The sequence below is a fragment of the Mytilus edulis genome, chromosome 11, assembly GCF_963676685.1.
Source record: "Mytilus edulis chromosome 11, xbMytEdul2.2, whole genome shotgun sequence".
In the NCBI taxonomy this organism is placed as follows: domain Eukaryota; kingdom Metazoa; phylum Mollusca; class Bivalvia; order Mytilida; family Mytilidae; genus Mytilus; species Mytilus edulis.
The window spans coordinates 68685445-68703698 of NC_092354.1; the positions used below are offsets into that span (position 1 = coordinate 68685445).

The 18254-nt window shown below is 31.5% G+C and overlaps 1 protein-coding gene across 1 annotated transcript in view; it reads right to left on the reverse strand.

Moving 5' to 3' along the window:
* Positions 1-17035, reverse strand: part of LOC139496141 (L-proline trans-4-hydroxylase-like) — a 61943-nt gene extending 44908 nt beyond the window's left edge. The window contains exon 1 of the mRNA XM_071284608.1: positions 16947-17035. The gene's annotated coding sequence lies outside the window, so the exon portion shown is untranslated. The remainder of the gene's footprint in view (positions 1-16946) is intronic.
* Positions 17036-18254: the final 1219 nt, after the last annotated feature.

An 18254-nucleotide genomic window follows, 5' to 3' on the forward strand; every position in this document is an offset into this window, starting at 1 on the left:
CTTTTATCACTCATGCCAACAACATACATCCTAGTATCAAATTTACTCATGAGAAGTCTAAATCCAAAATCGCCTTCCTCGATACTTCAAGTTAGCTCACAGAGGGCATCATATCTACAGATTTATATTCTAAACCCAGTGACACTCATCAATATTTGTCCCCTAAAAGTTGCCATCCTGCCCATCTTACCAAGAGCATTCCATACAGTCAGGCACTTAGAGTCAAGCGAATATGTTCCAACACAGAAACAACTAAAAGACAACTACGTCAACTTGAAACTCGCTTGAAGAAAAGGGGCTACAAACACAGAAATATAAAAAAAAGCTTTCAGAAAGCGGAATCAATTCCCAGGAGTGAACTATTGGAATACAAAGTTAAAAAGAAAAATAAAAGGACTCCATGTGTTCTTACTTACCACCCATCTCTCAAAAACAGCTTTGGTGTCATTCGTGAGCATTGGAAATCAGTTGAAAAGAATTCCAAACTATCCAAGATTTTTCCCGAGCCTCCAATGATAGCTTTTAGGCAACCTAGTAGTCTGCGGAACCTGCTGGTGCGGGCTGAAGTGTCTGATAATAGAAGTACTTCTGGAGAATGTCGTTCGTGTGAAGAAAAACGCTGCAAATGCTGCCTACAGATGCAGCATTCATCAACATTTCACAGTAAGGCAACCAAAAACAACTATAAGATATTTTGCAATGTTACCTGCAAAAGTATGAATGTTATTTACATACTAGAATGTTCGGTTTGTGGCCTCCAATATGTTGGTGAGTCGAAGCAGCCTTTCCACAAACGCCTCAATGGCCATAGGAGTGATATCTCTAAGAAGCCACTTCTCCCAGTTTCTCAGCACTTCAGACAGTCGGGTCACAAACCTGATGACTTTAACCGCATGAAAATTCTAGTGATTGAACAGAATATTCACTGGAGTGATGCCCAGCGACAGGTTCGGGAAAGCTTTTGGATAAAGGAACTTAATGTACATCATCCAAACGGCATCAATAAGAAATACTAGCGTTTTTGTTTTTTCACTCATTTTTATTGTTAATATACACAGTCACGTATATTGATTTATAGTGTTTTGTTTATATTATGATATTCAGGCTTTTGGATTAAAATCAATCGACCAAAACTTACCTGTATTATTACTGATCTATTTTTACACCTTATACATTATGTATCAGTATTGTTAAAACTTGTGACACTTGAAGAAGGCCATTTGTTGAGCCGAAATATTTGTCAGCACGATTTAATAACAACATTTTCGTATTATAACATCTTATATCAGTACCGTTGTGCAAATCTTTAGACTGATATATATATATATATATATATATATATATATATATATATATATATATATATATATATATATATATATATATTATATATATATGTTTACATTTGGAGTTTTTAAAAAGATATTAGATATGCAAAAACAAAAAACATTCGAAATAATGTACTGACACTGATTAAATTATAAACACTAGATTAAATAATGTGTAATATTGTATATGCTTAATTATAAATAATAGATAATTTAATGTGTAATGCTTTAAATATATATTTCTGTGACTGCATCCTACATTAATTTGTAAGATCCTCTACGATAGATAATTCAGCTGAACTGTAATATTCCATTTTCATGCCTTATATATCATGTACTGTGTTACGACGCTAGAAAAAAAACTGACGAGGAAATGTAACACCCGACCACCGAAAGGCGGATTTTTGTCGAGTCTAGGTGGTCGATAGGTCTAGCATAGTGCATAGTGAAAGGCGATTTGGTGCCACGATATCTCAGTAGCATAAGTTCGAATCCCGGAGAGGAAGAACAAAAAATTGCTTCCACAAATTTACTGATCTAAAAATTTTGAGCTGTTATTTAGACAAATAATATATATATATATACGTATATAAATGTCTAAGAATATAACTTAAACACGCTAATTAATACATTAAAAAGTTCTTTTAGATTTTAAGTAGAAATACGCAATATTTCGCTAAACAAATTAGCTTCATCAGGCGTGTGCATCTCTCAAGGTGAAATCGGATGCATGACAAAAAATATTTGTGTAGCTTAATCTATACAAGATTTGAGGAAAAGTGTAACATATATATTGATGTTGCATAAAATATGTTTGTAGAAACAACTACATAGAGTTGGAATAAAAGTTTAACACATGTATAGATGTTCGATTAATTGTATGATTTCAGGATAATTATGGTTTTGATTTTTTTTCGTCTATAAATATTTTTGTCATGCATCCGATTTCACCTTGAGAGACGCACATGCCTGATGAAGTTAATTTGTTTAGCGAAATATTGCGTATTTCTATTTAAAATCTAAAAGAACTTTTTAATGTATTAATTAGCGTGTTTAAGTCATATTCTTAGACATTTATATAATTTTAATTCAGTAAATGTATCAGTTTATTTACACAAACTGATCCACGCTTAAATAGATTGAATGTTAATTGTTGATATTTTTAGACATTGTATATATATATATATATTCAATTTTATTTGGCAATCGCCAATGGCAGTCAGCAGGGTTAAAGAACATCAGTTGTTCGACTTGTTAGTCAAATGCGTTTTGTTTAATTTTTGGTCTTTTGGAAAATATTGTTTGTGCTGTTTTTAGACCCTTCTACAACGAAATTTGTTTTTACATGCACACGTATAAAAATTGCGGTTTTTATCCAACGCAATCATAGGTTTGAACGTAGTTATCAATTTACACTGTTTATATTTTTTCGTTTGGGCTTGTATCATATTTTTTCCTTCGGTTTATATGATCCGTTCATCCTATATTGACTCTTAAAATTCAAGAGTCTATCTAAAAATGAGGGTACTTTTTATATGGCCTTCCAAATACCATTTCGATTTCTAACATCACTGAAGAGTCATTTATTGTCGAAATCCGGATCTGGTGTACTAAAAAAATATTTACACCGTATGTTCGTGGCATAACATCGTGGCCACAAGTAATTTTTGTTTCTGTTTAGTATTAAATTTATATTAAGATCCATTTTGTAACATCTTGTGATCAATTTTATTTGGCAATCGCCAATGGCAGTCAGCAGGGTTAAAGAACATCAGTTGTTCGACCTGTTAGTCAAATGCGTTTTGTTTAAATATACTTTTTCACTTTTTTGGTCTTTTGGAAAAAGTTGTTTGTGCTGTTTTTAGACCCTTCTACAACGAAATTTGTTTTACATGCACACGTATAAAAATTGCGGTTTTTATCCAACACAATCATAGGTTTGAACGTAGTTTTCAATTTAGACTCGTTTATATTTTTTCGTTTGGGCTTGTATCATATTTTCCCTCCGGTTTATATGATCCGTTCATCCTATATTGACTCTTAAAATGCAGGAGTCTATCTAAAAATGAGGGTACTTTTTATATGGCCTTCCAAATAACGTTTCGATTTCTAACATCACTGAAGAGACATTTATTGTCGAAATCCGGATCTGGTGTACTGAAAAAATATTTACACCGTATGTGTGTGGCATAACATCGTGGCTACAAGTTATTTTTTTTTCTGTTCAGTATTAAATTTATATTAAGATCCATTTTGTTACATCTTGTGGTGATAAATATTTTTAGCAATCGCCAATGGCAGTCAGCAGGGTTAAAGAACATCAGTTGTTCGACCTGTTAGTCAAATGCGTTTTGTTTAAATATACTTTTTCACTTTTTTGGTCTTTTGGAAAATGTTGTTTGTGCTGTTTTTAGACCCTTCTACAACGAAATTTGTTTCACATGCACACGTATAAAAATTGCGGTTTTTATCCAACGCCATCATAGGTTTGAACGTAGTTTTCAATTTAGACTCGTTTATATTTTTTCGTTTGGGCTTGTATCATATTTGCCCTCCGGTTTATATGATCCGTTCATCCTTTATAATTAAAATTCAAGAGTCTATCTAAAAATGAGGGTACTTTTCTAAAAATGAGGGTACTTTTCTGAAAATGAGGGTACTTTTTATATGGCCTTCCAAATACCTTTTCGATTTCTAACATGACTGAAGAGACATTTATTGTCGAAATCCGGATCTGGTGTACTAAAAAAATATTTACACCGTATGTTCGTGGCATAACATCGTGGCCACAAGTTATTTTTTTTTTCTGTTTAGTATTAAATTTATATTAAGATCCATTTTGTTACATCTTGTGATCAATTTTATATGGCAATCGCCAATGGCAGTCAGCAGGGTTAAAGAACATCAGTTGTTCGACCTGTTAGTCAAATGCGTTTTGTTTAAATATACTTTTTCACTTTTTTTGGTCTTTTGGAAAATGTTGTTTGTGCTGTTCTTAGACCCTTCTACAACGAAATTTGTTTTACATGCACACGTATAAAAATTGCGGTTTTTATCCAATGCAATCATAGGTTTGAACGTAGTTTTCAATTTAGACTCGTATAGATATATATACAACTCGTCTAAACATCAACCCAACAATGTTAGATCTGTAAATTTGCTCTCGCAAATTTTTTTGTTCTTCCCTCGCTGGAATTCGAACCCATGCTACTGAGATATCGTGACACCAAATCGCCTGCACTGTAGCCGTATATATATATATATATATATATATCCGATGGATACATCTGTTGTAGGGTTGTCACTGACTCAGAGGTACTTATGAATATAATTATTTTCTGTGACTGTATCTTTCATTAATTTGTAGGATCCTTTACTATAGATAATTTAGCTGATCTGTAACAATAACATCTTCATGCCTTATATATCATGTACTGCAGTACGCCGCTAGATTAAAACTGACGTGGAAAGGTAACACATGCCCACCGAAAGCTCTTTTATTGAGAGCCCAGGTGGTCGTGTGGTCTAGCGGGACGGCTGCAGTGCAGGCGATTTGGTGTCACGATATCACAGTAGCATGGGTTCGAATCCCGGCGAGGGAAGAACCAAAAATTTGTGAAAGCAAATTTACAGATCTAACATTGTTGTGTTGATGTTTAGACGAGTGGTATATATATATATATATATATATACGTCTGAGTCAGTGACAACTCTACTACAGATTTATCCACCGGATCACCAGCAATGATGGTGATACATGGCTGTGTACATTATGTATGTACAACTCGTCTAAACATCAACCTAACAATGTTAGATCTGTAAATTTGCTTTCGCAAATTTTTTGTTCTTCCCTCGCCGGGATTCGAACCCATGCTATATATAAATATACAGCGAAATTTGTCTTACATGCACACGTATAAAAATTACAGTTTTTATCCAACGCAATCATAAGTTTGAACGTTGTTTTCAATTTAGACTTGTTTATACTTATTTCGTTTGGACTTGTATTATATTTTCCCTCCGGTTTATATAATCCGTTCATCAACATTAATTGTCGAAATTCGGATAGGGTGTAATAATTTTCAGCACCTCATGTTTGTGGTTTACCATCTTTGCCACAAGTTTATTGTTTTCTGTTTGGTATTAAAGTAATATAAAGATCCATTTTTACATCTTGTGATCAATTTATTTGGCAATCTTCAATGGCAGTCCGAAGGGTTTAAGAACATCAGTTGTTTAACCTGTTAGTCAAATGCGTTTTGTTAAAATATATTTTTTCACTCTTTTGGTCTTTTGGAAAAAGTTGTGGTTGCTGTATTTAGACCCCTCTACAACAAAATTTGTTACATGCAAATGTATAAAAATTGCGGTTTTTATCCACTGCAATCAGAACCCATGCTACTGAGATATCGTGACACCAAATCGCCTGCACTGTAACCGGCGTGCTAGACCACACGACCACCTGGGCTTTATATATATATACTTCAAATCAAAATCTGCGTCCACAATAGTAGAATTATAAATGAAATTAAATTTAAAAAAGCTCTTAAAGTTCTTTAATTTTTTACATTTTTTCTCCAACCGGTTTCACATCTTTGTGATAATCATGGATGATTGTATAAATGTAAGGCCGTGTTCACACTAAACGCCGTGTAGAGTAAATATGTTTACAATTAGTTTAGTGTAGTGTACCCCGGTTTCACATTACATTTGTTCACATCTATACACCGTGTTTAGCTACCTGTACATAAGATATGTTCCCACTTGTAAATTATATGTCATTTAAATGTTCATTACGTAGAACTAAATTCAAAATATTTGGACAATTTTTCTAGCGATAAGGGAACAACCATTCGACTTCAAAATGGGGGTGGGGATGGGGGGGGGGGGGGGGGTTGGAATGGAAATATTCCAATCCCCAATTTGATAAAATAAAAATGGTCATACAGATGATAAAAAAAATATTATGAATCAAGAGTTCCCCCATACATTAAAGTGTTAAATATTGAGAAAAAAAAGAATTTGATCACCAGCATCGAAAAAAAGGAATAAAAACGTACGCGCGAAAAAAATCTGACTCAGATAAAAAAAAATAACCCTCCCCCTTTTTTAAGTTAAGTGGTTGCTACTTTATAAAAGCCATTTTTATAATTTGTAGTAGTTTGAATATACTAGAGATGTCTCGATTACGCATTAGAAAACGTTAGCTGCAGCAGCGTGCTTACAGCCGAAAAAAAAGGATTGAGATATTAGGGATCACTACTTTTCTATCATTTCTGTTCGTTTCAAATGGTATTTCTTCTCCAAGGAGTATTTAGTAAAGGAATAGGGTAACGTTTTTTTTTTATTTATTTTAAGTGTTATTTAACGGATCTGATATACTAGACAAACATATCATTTACCTCACACTTTTTTTAGTCATGTATTTATGCGTGAATCGTTGTTTGAGTAAAGACCAGTGGCGAATATTTCTGTGTACGTCAAGTTGATTCGGGAAGACCTTTTCAAATGAATTAGGCAGCAACTATTTACTTCATTTTTTGTGGAGGAGAGGGGGAGCGGAGGACGGGGGACGTGAGCTATTGATTTTTTTCAGGACAGATTTTGTTGACAAGTCAAAATCAATTTTAGCATTATAAATAGTGGCAGCTGAGGGTGAAACAAACAAATTTTTTTTCAGGGCCAAAAACTGGAAACATTTTTTGTTTCCAAAACAAAATCCAAAGCTCACCACCCCACCCCCTTGCCTTTATGTTTTATACTCAACAATAATAATAGCCTCCCCCCGAAAATCAATTGGTAGCTGCCTTATGGGTTCGGTAATGATGCTGCTTTGAGTCTTGATCAGGGGTTAATGAAGTACGTTATTTAAAAAATAACAAAAAAAACTGTAAAATTTAGACAACAATTTCTGTAAAGAACTATACTAATAATTATCAAAAATATCAATTTTACTCAAAAATAGTTTCCTCCTTAAATATATACACGGTAAAACTAATGTCCTAAATGCCTAGTTTTGTGTACACTTAACCTACACAAGGCCTACATTGACTATCGACTGTGTGTAGATAAAACATCATTTAAACTACATGTAAACATTGAGTTTTATCAATGGGAACGCAATTGTGTTTAGTTTACGTGTGAGTTACACTAACACAACACCGATTTTAGGTCAATGTGAACACGGCCTAAGATGCAGTCACAGAAATAATTATATATAACATTTCACATTATTTATTTATTGTTACAGTACATTATTTCGAATGTGTTCTTTGTTTTTGTACATCTTAAGACTTTTTAGGAGCTCAATATGCAATTTGAGATGATGACGCTTGGTAACATTTTTTCTAAAATTTTCGAATTGTATATATATATATGACAAACATTAACATTTTGTGCTTGTGCAATAACTATACCCCTTAAGACATAACCTGGATTTTTGTGAACGTATCTTTAACAAATTAGCTAACAAATTGTGCAACAAGGTCTAACAGTAACTGCCTATTGTTTTCTTTCTTTGTGGAATTTGTAAAAGTATAGTCGTATTGTATGAAAATTAAACATGATTTTTAAGGATGTTTGCTCCTCTATTTTTTGAATTTTTGCCAGATTTTCGGAATCCTCTGGTTTTTAACCATGTATTAACATAAAAAAAATTTGGCCTACTAACCCCCACTTTCCTTTTCACATTTTTATTACATACAGTTTAAAAAGCCATATTTCAAAATCTTATGAAATCATTGTTATTTTTTCATAGTTTTTTACACAAAAAAGGTGCCAATGTTAAATGTAAGAAAAATCTAGAGAGAATTATTTCCCGCCTAATTTTCAATGGCTTATATCTCGAAAACAAGCACACGGACCCACCATTTTTTTCTGCTTTTTTAGTTTCTTTATTTATATACTATCAATTTGTAACAGTCTTTTAAAAAGCTTGTTATTTTTAAATAGAGTAGCAAACATCCTTAATTAGTATGATCATACTTGTCTCTGGTTTGAAGATAGTTCCAATTAGCTTTATTTCTAATACTGGTCACCTTTATTTCAGAACGTATTTGGTCATCATTAAAGACGACTAAGATCAGTTTATACTTTGTTTAAAGTTTCAATGACACCTTGGAATACTCTTATCTAGAAAAAATCATTATCCTGCGTCATGTTTTTTAACATGATTAAGACGGTTTGAGCGTACTTAAAATAATGACGTTCAGAGGTTATCTGTATATTATGTATTATGTTTATTGCTTCATTTCATTGTTTTATAATTTTCATTCAACTCTTCAAATTATTAACACACAATATTGCTTTGCTTTAAATAGTTCTGGTTTCCAAATCTTAGATAAAATACTTGTAATTTAAGATTAGTTTGATGACATAAAAAACATCGAACGACAAATATTCGTCTTTTCAACAACAGAATAAATAAAACAGCAATGTAATAATTCATCAGTACGTTGTCAGTGTAAGATCAGTCCTGAAAAGATGAAAAGCTATGAAAATAATAGTACCAGGGTAAAATGGTAAATTTGGTTGATGTTGTACTCAATTGATGACCAATAAAAACTTGAGAACCTTCGATGCACACGTTGATATTAATAAATGTCAAAACAACCGTTCATGAAAGAAAAAAAAAACTGTTCCGTTTTTGAATTTCTAATCTGGAGATAAATTTTCATTGAGAAAAGTCTTGTTGCTTAAATAAAAAAAGCCTAACATCTACAAAGACACGATTTTTTTTCTCTATAATTGTAAAACCATAATATTGCATAACTTCAGACAATACAATTTTGAAATTCAGTGGCACACATCATGTACGTATACGTACGGTATCAATTAATGCTTACCCTTGAAAACAGGGAAGTTCCTTTTGCTTTTATTTTTGTTGAAATCTATTTTTATATTCATACAAATATTCTATGAATATTACGGGTGCAATTCTTTATTTGTCGACCATGTATGAAAATCCTTGTCAAAGATGATCACGGATATGATCATTTAGAAATTAACAATGAGGATCGGCTGAGAACAAAGCTTATTGACAAAAGAGATAATTTCAGTTTCTCAATTTAGAAATTTCCTTTTTAATGTAGCAACATACTGGTAGCGCCTGCATATGAAGTACATATCTCTTACTTGATACGATATTTCAGAGCTAGCATTTTTTATATACCATGTTAACCTGGATAGAGAGTTGCTGATCAAAAGGAAGCTATAAAACTAAGATTTCAAGTGGTGAAGAAGAAATTAACAAGAACAAATGAAGTTTTAAATGATGAATGCCAGATCGACACTTGCATTTTATAGTGTATTTAATAATGTATTTTAACTTGCATAAAAGATGAATAAGACAAAGAAAAACTTACCAGCAAAAATGAGTCCTCTAAAGTAAAATTATGTAATTTGATTATATATTACCTTGCAACGACAATATATACACGTTCCTTATCACAAGTAGGACAAAACGTGATAGTACTTATTATGTAAGAATAATACTCCTGCTTAACATGTACAATGCATGTGAAAAAGCCAACCTTGTTAAATAGATATATAATCATAATAATTTTATTCATTTAAGTTCAACTAATGGTATTTTCTTATTCCAGGAATAGCTTACCTTAGCCGTATTTGGAAAAACTTTTTGGAATTGCTCTTCAACTTTGTACTTGTTTGTCATTAATATCAATTACATCGTCATTTTAATAAATTTCATGTTACAGAACTTTGAATTTTTCGGAAAAATAAGGATTTTCTTATCCCAGGAATAGATTACCTTAGCCGTATTTGGCACAACTTTTTGGAATGTTTGGTCCTCAAGGCTCTTCAACTTTGTACTTGTTTGGATTTATAACTATTTTGATCTGAGCGTCACTGATGAGTCTTATGTAGACGAAACGCGCGTTTGGAGAATTGAATTATAATTCTGGTACCTTTGATAACTATTTACTGAATTTTCTATCTGTTATTTGTTTTCAATTTTATTCATCCCGGGGTGAACAAGGGTTTGATGTTATTTACACCGGGGTAATTAAACAATTAGATTGCAGTAATTTTTGCTGCATAAGAAATAATATAATATCCACTATCAACATTTGATGCTTTAATTATTCGCTTGAATCTCTGTTGCATCTCACAAACAAAAATATCTAGGCAGTCTTGCGATTTGCCATCAACCTGGAAGCTTTTGATCGTCGTGATTTAAAAAAAAAACAAAAAAAAAACAACCGTATCCAATCAATTTTTAACAAATTAAGCCTGGATTTTTGTGAACGTATCTTTAACAAATTAGCTAACAAATTGTGCAACAACGTCTAACAGTAACTGCCTGTTGTTTTCTTTCTGTGTGGAATTTGTAAAAGTATAGTCGTATTGTATTAAAATTAAACATGATTTTTAATTAGTATAATCATACTTGTCTCTGGTTTGAAGATAGTTCCAATTAGCTTTATTTCTAATACTGGTCACCTTCATTTCAGAACACATGTGGTCATCATTAAAGACGACTAAGATCAGTTTATACTTTGTTTAAAGTTTCAATGACACCTTGGAATACTCTTATCTAGAAAAATCATTATCCTGCGTCATGTTTTTTAACATGATTAAGACGGTTTGAGCGTACTTAAAATAATGACGTTCAGAGGTTATCTGTATATTATGTATTATGTGTATTGCTTCATTTCATTGTTTTATAATTTTCATTCAACTCTTCAAATTATTAACACACAATATTGCTTTGCTTTAAATAGTTCTGGTTTCTAAATCTTAGATAAAATACTTGTAATTTAAGATTAGTTTGATGACATAAAAAACATCGAACGACAAATATTCGTCTCTGCAACAACAGAATAAATAAAACAGCAATGTAATAATTCATCAGTACGTTGTCAGTGTAAGATCAGTCCTGAAAACATGAAAAGCTATGAAAATAATAGTACCAGGGTAAAATGGTAAATTTGGTTGATGTTGTACTCAATTGATGACCAATAAAAACTTGAGAACCTTCGATGCACACGTTGATATTAATAAATGTCAAAACAACCGTTCATGAAAGAAAAAAAAACTGTTCCGTTTTTGAATTGCTAATCTGGAGATAAATTTTCATTGAGAAAAGTCTTGTTGCTTAAATAAAAAAAAGCTAACATCTACAAAGACACGAATTTTTTTTTCTATAATTGTAAAACCATAATATTGCATAACTTTAGACAATACAATTTTGAAATTCAGTGGCACACATCATGTACGTATACGTACGGTATCAATTAATGCTTACCCTTGAAAACAGGGAAGTTCCTTTTGCTTTTATTTTTGTTGAAATCTATTTTTATATTCATACAAATATTCTATGAATATTACGGGTGCAATTCTTTATTTGTCGACCATGTATGAAAATCCTTGTCAAAGATGATCACGGATATGATCATTTAGAAATTAACAATGAGGATCGGCTGAGAACAAAGCTTATTGACAAAAGAGATAATTTCAGTTTCTCAATTTAGAAATTTCCTTTTTAATGTAGCAACATACTGGTAGCGCCTGCATATGAAGTACATATCTCTTACTTGATACGATATTTCAGAGCTAGCATTTTTTATATACCATGTTAACCTGGATAGAGAGTTGCTGATCAAAAGGAAGCTATAAAACTAAGATTTCAAGTGGTGAAGAAGAAATTAACAAGAACAAATGAAGTTTTAAATGATGAATGCCAGATCGACACTTGCATTTTATAGTGTATTTAATAATGTATTTTAACTTGCATAAAAGATGAATAAGACAAAGAAAAACTTACCAGCAAAAATGAGTCCTCTAAAGTAAAATGATGTAATTTGATTATATATTACCTTGCAACGACAATATATACACGTTCCTTATCACAAGTAGGACAAAACGTGATAGTACTTATTATGTAAGAATAATACTCCTGCTTAACATGTACAATGCATGTGAAAAAGCCAACCTTGTTAAATAGATATATAATCATAATAATTTTATTCATTTAAGTTCAACTAATGGTATTTTCTTATTCCAGGAATAGCTTACCTTAGCCGTATTTGGAAAAACTTTTTGGAATTGCTCTTCAACTTTGTACTTGTTTGTCATTAATATCAATTACATCGTCATTTTAATAAATTTCATGTTACAGAACTTTGAATTTTTCGGAAAAATAAGGATTTTCTTATCCCAGGAATAGATTACCTTAGCCGTATTTGGCACAACTTTTTGGAATGTTTGGTCCTCAAGGCTCTTCAACTTTGTACTTGTTTGGATTTATAACTATTTTGATCTGAGCGTCACTGATGAGTCTTATGTAGACGAAACGCGCGTTTGGAGAATTGAATTATAATTCTGGTACCTTTGATAACTATTTACTGAATTTTCTATCTGTTATTTGTTTTCAATTTTATTCATCCCGGGGTGAACAAGGGTTTGATGTTATTTACACCGGGGTAATTAAACAATTAGATTGCAGTAATTTTTGCTGCATAAGAAATAATATAATATCCACTATCAACATTTGATGCTTTAATTATTCGCTTGAATCTCTGTTGCATCTCACAAACAAAAATATCTAGGCAGTCTTGCGATTTGCCATCAACCTGGAAGCTTTTGATCGTCGTGATTTAAAAAAAAAACAAAAAAAAAACAACCGTATCCAATCAATTTTTAACAAATTAAGCCTGGATTTTTGTGAACGTATCTTTAACAAATTAGCTAACAAATTGTGCAACAACGTCTAACAGTAACTGCCTGTTGTTTTCTTTCTGTGTGGAATTTGTAAAAGTATAGTCGTATTGTATTAAAATTAAACATGATTTTTAATTAGTATAATCATACTTGTCTCTGGTTTGAAGATAGTTCCAATTAGCTTTATTTCTAATACTGGTCACCTTCATTTCAGAACACATGTGGTCATCATTAAAGACGACTAAGATCAGTTTATACTTTGTTTAAAGTTTCAATGACACCTTGGAATACTCTTATCTAGAAAAATCATTATCCTGCGTCATGTTTTTTAACATGATTAAGACGGTTTGAGCGTACTTAAAATAATGACGTTCAGAGGTTATCTGTATATTATGTATTATGTGTATTGCTTCATTTCATTGTTTTATAATTTTCATTCAACTCTTCAAATTATTAACACACAATATTGCTTTGCTTTAAATAGTTCTGGTTTCCAAATCTTAGATAAAATACTTGTAATTTAAGATTAGTTTGATGACATAAAAAACATCGAACGACAAATATTCGTCTCTGCAACAACAGAATAAATAAAACAGCAATGTAATAATTCATCAGTACGTTGTCAGTGTAAGATCAGTCCTGAAAACATGAAAAGCTATGAAAATAATAGTACCAGGGTAAAATGGTAAATTTGGTTGATGTTGTACTCAATTGATGACCAATAAAAACTTGAGAACCTTCGATGCACACGTTGATATTAATAAATGTCAAAACAACCGTTCATGAAAGAAAAAAAAACTGTTCCGTTTTTGAATTGCTAATCTGGAGATAAATTTTCATTGAGAAAAGTCTTGTTGCTTAAATAAAAAAAAGCTAACATCTACAAAGACACGAATTTTTTTTTCTATAATTGTAAAACCATAATATTGCATAACTTTAGACAATACAATTTTGAAATTCAGTGGCACACATCATGTACGTATACGTACGGTATCAATTAATGCTTACCCTTGAAAACAGGGAAGTTCCTTTTGCTTTTATTTTTGTTGAAATCTATTTTTATATTCATACAAATATTCTATGAATATTACGGGTGCAATTCTTTATTTGTCGACCATGTATGAAAATCCTTGTCAAAGATGATCACGGATATGATCATTTAGAAATTAACAATGAGGATCGGCTGAGAACAAAGCTTATTGACAAAAGAGATAATTTCAGTTTCTCAATTTAGAAATTTCCTTTTTAATGTAGCAACATACTGGTAGCGCCTGCATATGAAGTACATATCTCTTACTTGATACGATATTTCAGAGCTAGCATTTTTTATATACCATGTTAACCTGGATAGAGAGTTGCTGATCAAAAGGAAGCTATAAAACTAAGATTTCAAGTGGTGAAGAAGAAATTAACAAGAACAAATGAAGTTTTAAATGATGAATGCCAGATCGACACTTGCATTTTATAGTGTATTTAATAATGTATTTTAACTTGCATAAAAGATGAATAAGACAAAGAAAAACTTACCAGCAAAAATGAGTCCTCTAAAGTAAAATGATGTAATTTGATTATATATTACCTTGCAACGACAATATATACACGTTCCTTATCACAAGTAGGACAAAACGTGATAGTACTTATTATGTAAGAATAATACTCCTGCTTAACATGTACAATGCATGTGAAAAAGCCAACCTTGTTAAATAGATATATAATCATAATAATTTTATTCATTTAAGTTCAACTAATGGTATTTTCTTATTCCAGGAATAGCTTACCTTAGCCGTATTTGGAAAAACTTTTTGGAATTGCTCTTCAACTTTGTACTTGTTTGTCATTAATATCAATTACATCGTCATTTTAATAAATTTCATGTTACAGAACTTTGAATTTTTCGGAAAAATAAGGATTTTCTTATCCCAGGAATAGATTACCTTAGCCGTATTTGGCACAACTTTTTGGAATGTTTGGTCCTCAAGGCTCTTCAACTTTGTACTTGTTTGGATTTATAACTATTTTGATCTGAGCGTCACTGATGAGTCTTATGTAGACGAAACGCGCGTTTGGAGAATTGAATTATAATTCTGGTACCTTTGATAACTATTTACTGAATTTTCTATCTGTTATTTGTTTTCAATTTTATTCATCCCGGGGTGAACAAGGGTTTGATGTTATTTACACCGGGGTAATTAAACAATTAGATTGCAGTAATTTTTGCTGCATAAGAAATAATATAATATCCACTATCAACATTTGATGCTTTAATTATTCGCTTGAATCTCTGTTGCATCTCACAAACAAAAATATCTAGGCAGTCTTGCGATTTGCCATCAACCTGGAAGCTTTTGATCGTCGTGATTTAAAAAAAAAACAAAAAAAAAACAACCGTATCCAATCAATTTTTAACAAATTAAGCCTGGATTTTTGTGAACGTATCTTTAACAAATTAGCTAACAAATTGTGCAACAACGTCTAACAGTAACTGCCTGTTGTTTTCTTTCTGTGTGGAATTTGTAAAAGTATAGTCGTATTGTATTAAAATTAAACATGATTTTTAATTAGTATAATCATACTTGTCTCTGGTTTGAAGATAGTTTCAATTAGCTTTATTTCTAATACTGGTCACCTTCATTTCAGAACACATGTGGTCATCATTAAAGACGACTAAGATCAGTTTATACTTTGTTTAAAGTTTCAATGACACCTTGGAATACTCTTATCTAGAAAAATCATTATCCTGCGTCATGTTTTTTAACATGATTAAGACGGTTTGAGCGTACTTAAAATAATGACGTTCAGAGGTTATCTGTATATTATGTATTATGTGTATTGCTTCATTTCATTGTTTTATAATTTTCATTCAACTCTTCAAATTATTAACACACAATATTGCTTTGCTTTAAATAGTTCTGGTTTCCAAATCTTAGATAAAATACTTGTAATTTAAGATTAGTTTGATGACATAAAAAACATCGAACGACAAATATTCGTCTCTGCAACAACAGAATAAATAAAACAGCAATGTAATAATTCATCAGTACGTTGTCAGTGTAAGATCAGTCCTGAAAACATGAAAAGCTATGAAAATAATAGTACCAGGGTAAAATGGTAAATTTGGTTGATGTTGTACTCAATTGATGACCAATAAAAACTTGAGAACCTTCGATGCACACGTTGATATTAATAAATGTCAAAACAACCGTTCATGAAAGAAAAAAAAACTGTTCCGTTTTTGAATTGCTAATCTGGAGATAAATTTTCATTGAGAAAAGTCTTGTTGCTTAAATAAAAAAAAGCTAACATCTACAAAGACACGAATTTTTTTTTCTATAATTGTAAAACCATAATATTGCATAACTTTAGACAATACAATTTTGAAATTCAGTGGCACACATCATGTACGTATACGTACGGTATCAATTAATGCTTACCCTTGAAAACAGGGAAGTTCCTTTTGCTTTTATTTTTGTTGAAATCTATTTTTATATTCATACCAATATTCTATGAATATTACGGGTGCAATTCTTTATTTGTCGACCGTGTATGAAAATCCTTGTCAAAGATGATCACGGATATGATCATTTAGAAATTAACAATGAGGGTCGGCTGAGAACAAAGTTTATTGACAAAAGAGATAATTTCAGTTTCTCAATTTAGAAATTTCCTTTTTAATGTAGCAACGTACCAGTAGCGCCTGCATATGAAGTACATATCTCTTACTTGATACGATATTTCAGAGCTAGCATTTTTTATATACCATGTTAACCTGGATAGAGAGTTGCTGATCAAAAGGAAGCTATAAAACTAAGATGTTAAGTGGTGAAGAAGAAATTAACAAGAACAAATGAAGTTTTAAATGATGAATGCCAGATCGACACTTGCATTTTATAGTCCTTAACTTGCATAGAAGATGAATAAGACAAAGAAAAAACTTACCAGCAAAAATGTGTCCTCTAAAGTAAAATGATGTAGTTTGATTATATATTACCTTGCAACGACAATATATACACGTTCCTTATCGCAAGTAGGACAAAACGTGATAGTACTTATTATGTAGGAATAATACACCTACTTAACATGTACAATGCATGTGAAAAAGCCAACCTTGTTAAATAGATATATAATCATAATAATTTTATTCATTTAAGTTCAACTATTGTTATTTTCTTATTCCAGGAATAGCTTACCTTAGCCGTATTTGGAAAAACTTTTTGGAATTGCTCTTCAACTTTGTACTTGTTTGTCATTAATATCAATTACATCGTCATTTTTAATAAATTTCATGTTACAGAACTTTGAATTTTTCGGAAAAATAAGGATTTTCTTATCCCAGGAATAGATTACCTTAGCCGTATTTGGCACAACTTTTTGGAATGTTTGGTCCTCAAGGCTCTTCAACTTTGTACTTGTTTGGATTTATAACTATTTTGATCTGAGCGTCACTGATGAGTCTTATGTAGACGAAACGCGCGTTTGGAGTATTGAATTATAATTCTGGTACCTTTGATAACTATTTACTGAATTTTCTATCTGTTATTTGTTTTCAATTGTATTCATCCCGGGGTGAACAAGGGTTTGATGTTATTTACACCGGGGTAATTAAACAATTAGATTGCAGTAATTTTTGCTGCATAAGAAATAATATAATATCCACTTTCAACATTTGATGCTTTAATTATTCGCTTGAATCTCTGTTGCATCTCACAAACAAAAATATCTAGGCAGTCTTGCGATTTGCCATCAACCTGGAAGCTTTTGATCGTCGTGATTTTAAAAAAAACCAAAAAAAAAAAACCAACCGTATCTAATCAATTTTTAACAAATTAAGCCTGCAAAATTTTTGGAAGATGGTAGATGGTAGGCTTGTATGGTGAAATCCAATTGGCCACAAGCCAATATCCAGTCCGAATTGCAGGCAGGAAAGCAAAACTTTTTTTTTAATTTCTTCAAAATACTGTCCTGGTCACCTGTTTTGTTAAGTGCCCTTTCATACTATTTTAATAGTTATCAAAGGTACCAGGATTATAATTTAGTACGCCAGACGCGCGTTTCGTCTACATAAGACTCATGAGTGACGCTCATATCAAAATATTTATAAAGCCAAACAAGTAAAAAGTTGAAGAGCATTGAGGATCCAAAAGTCCAAAAGTTGATAGGTTTCTTACAAATATTTCGATGTGCCCCCTGCTGTCTATCAGTTGTTTCAAATGTATTGGTTTTTTGTTGAGCAATGTATGACAAATA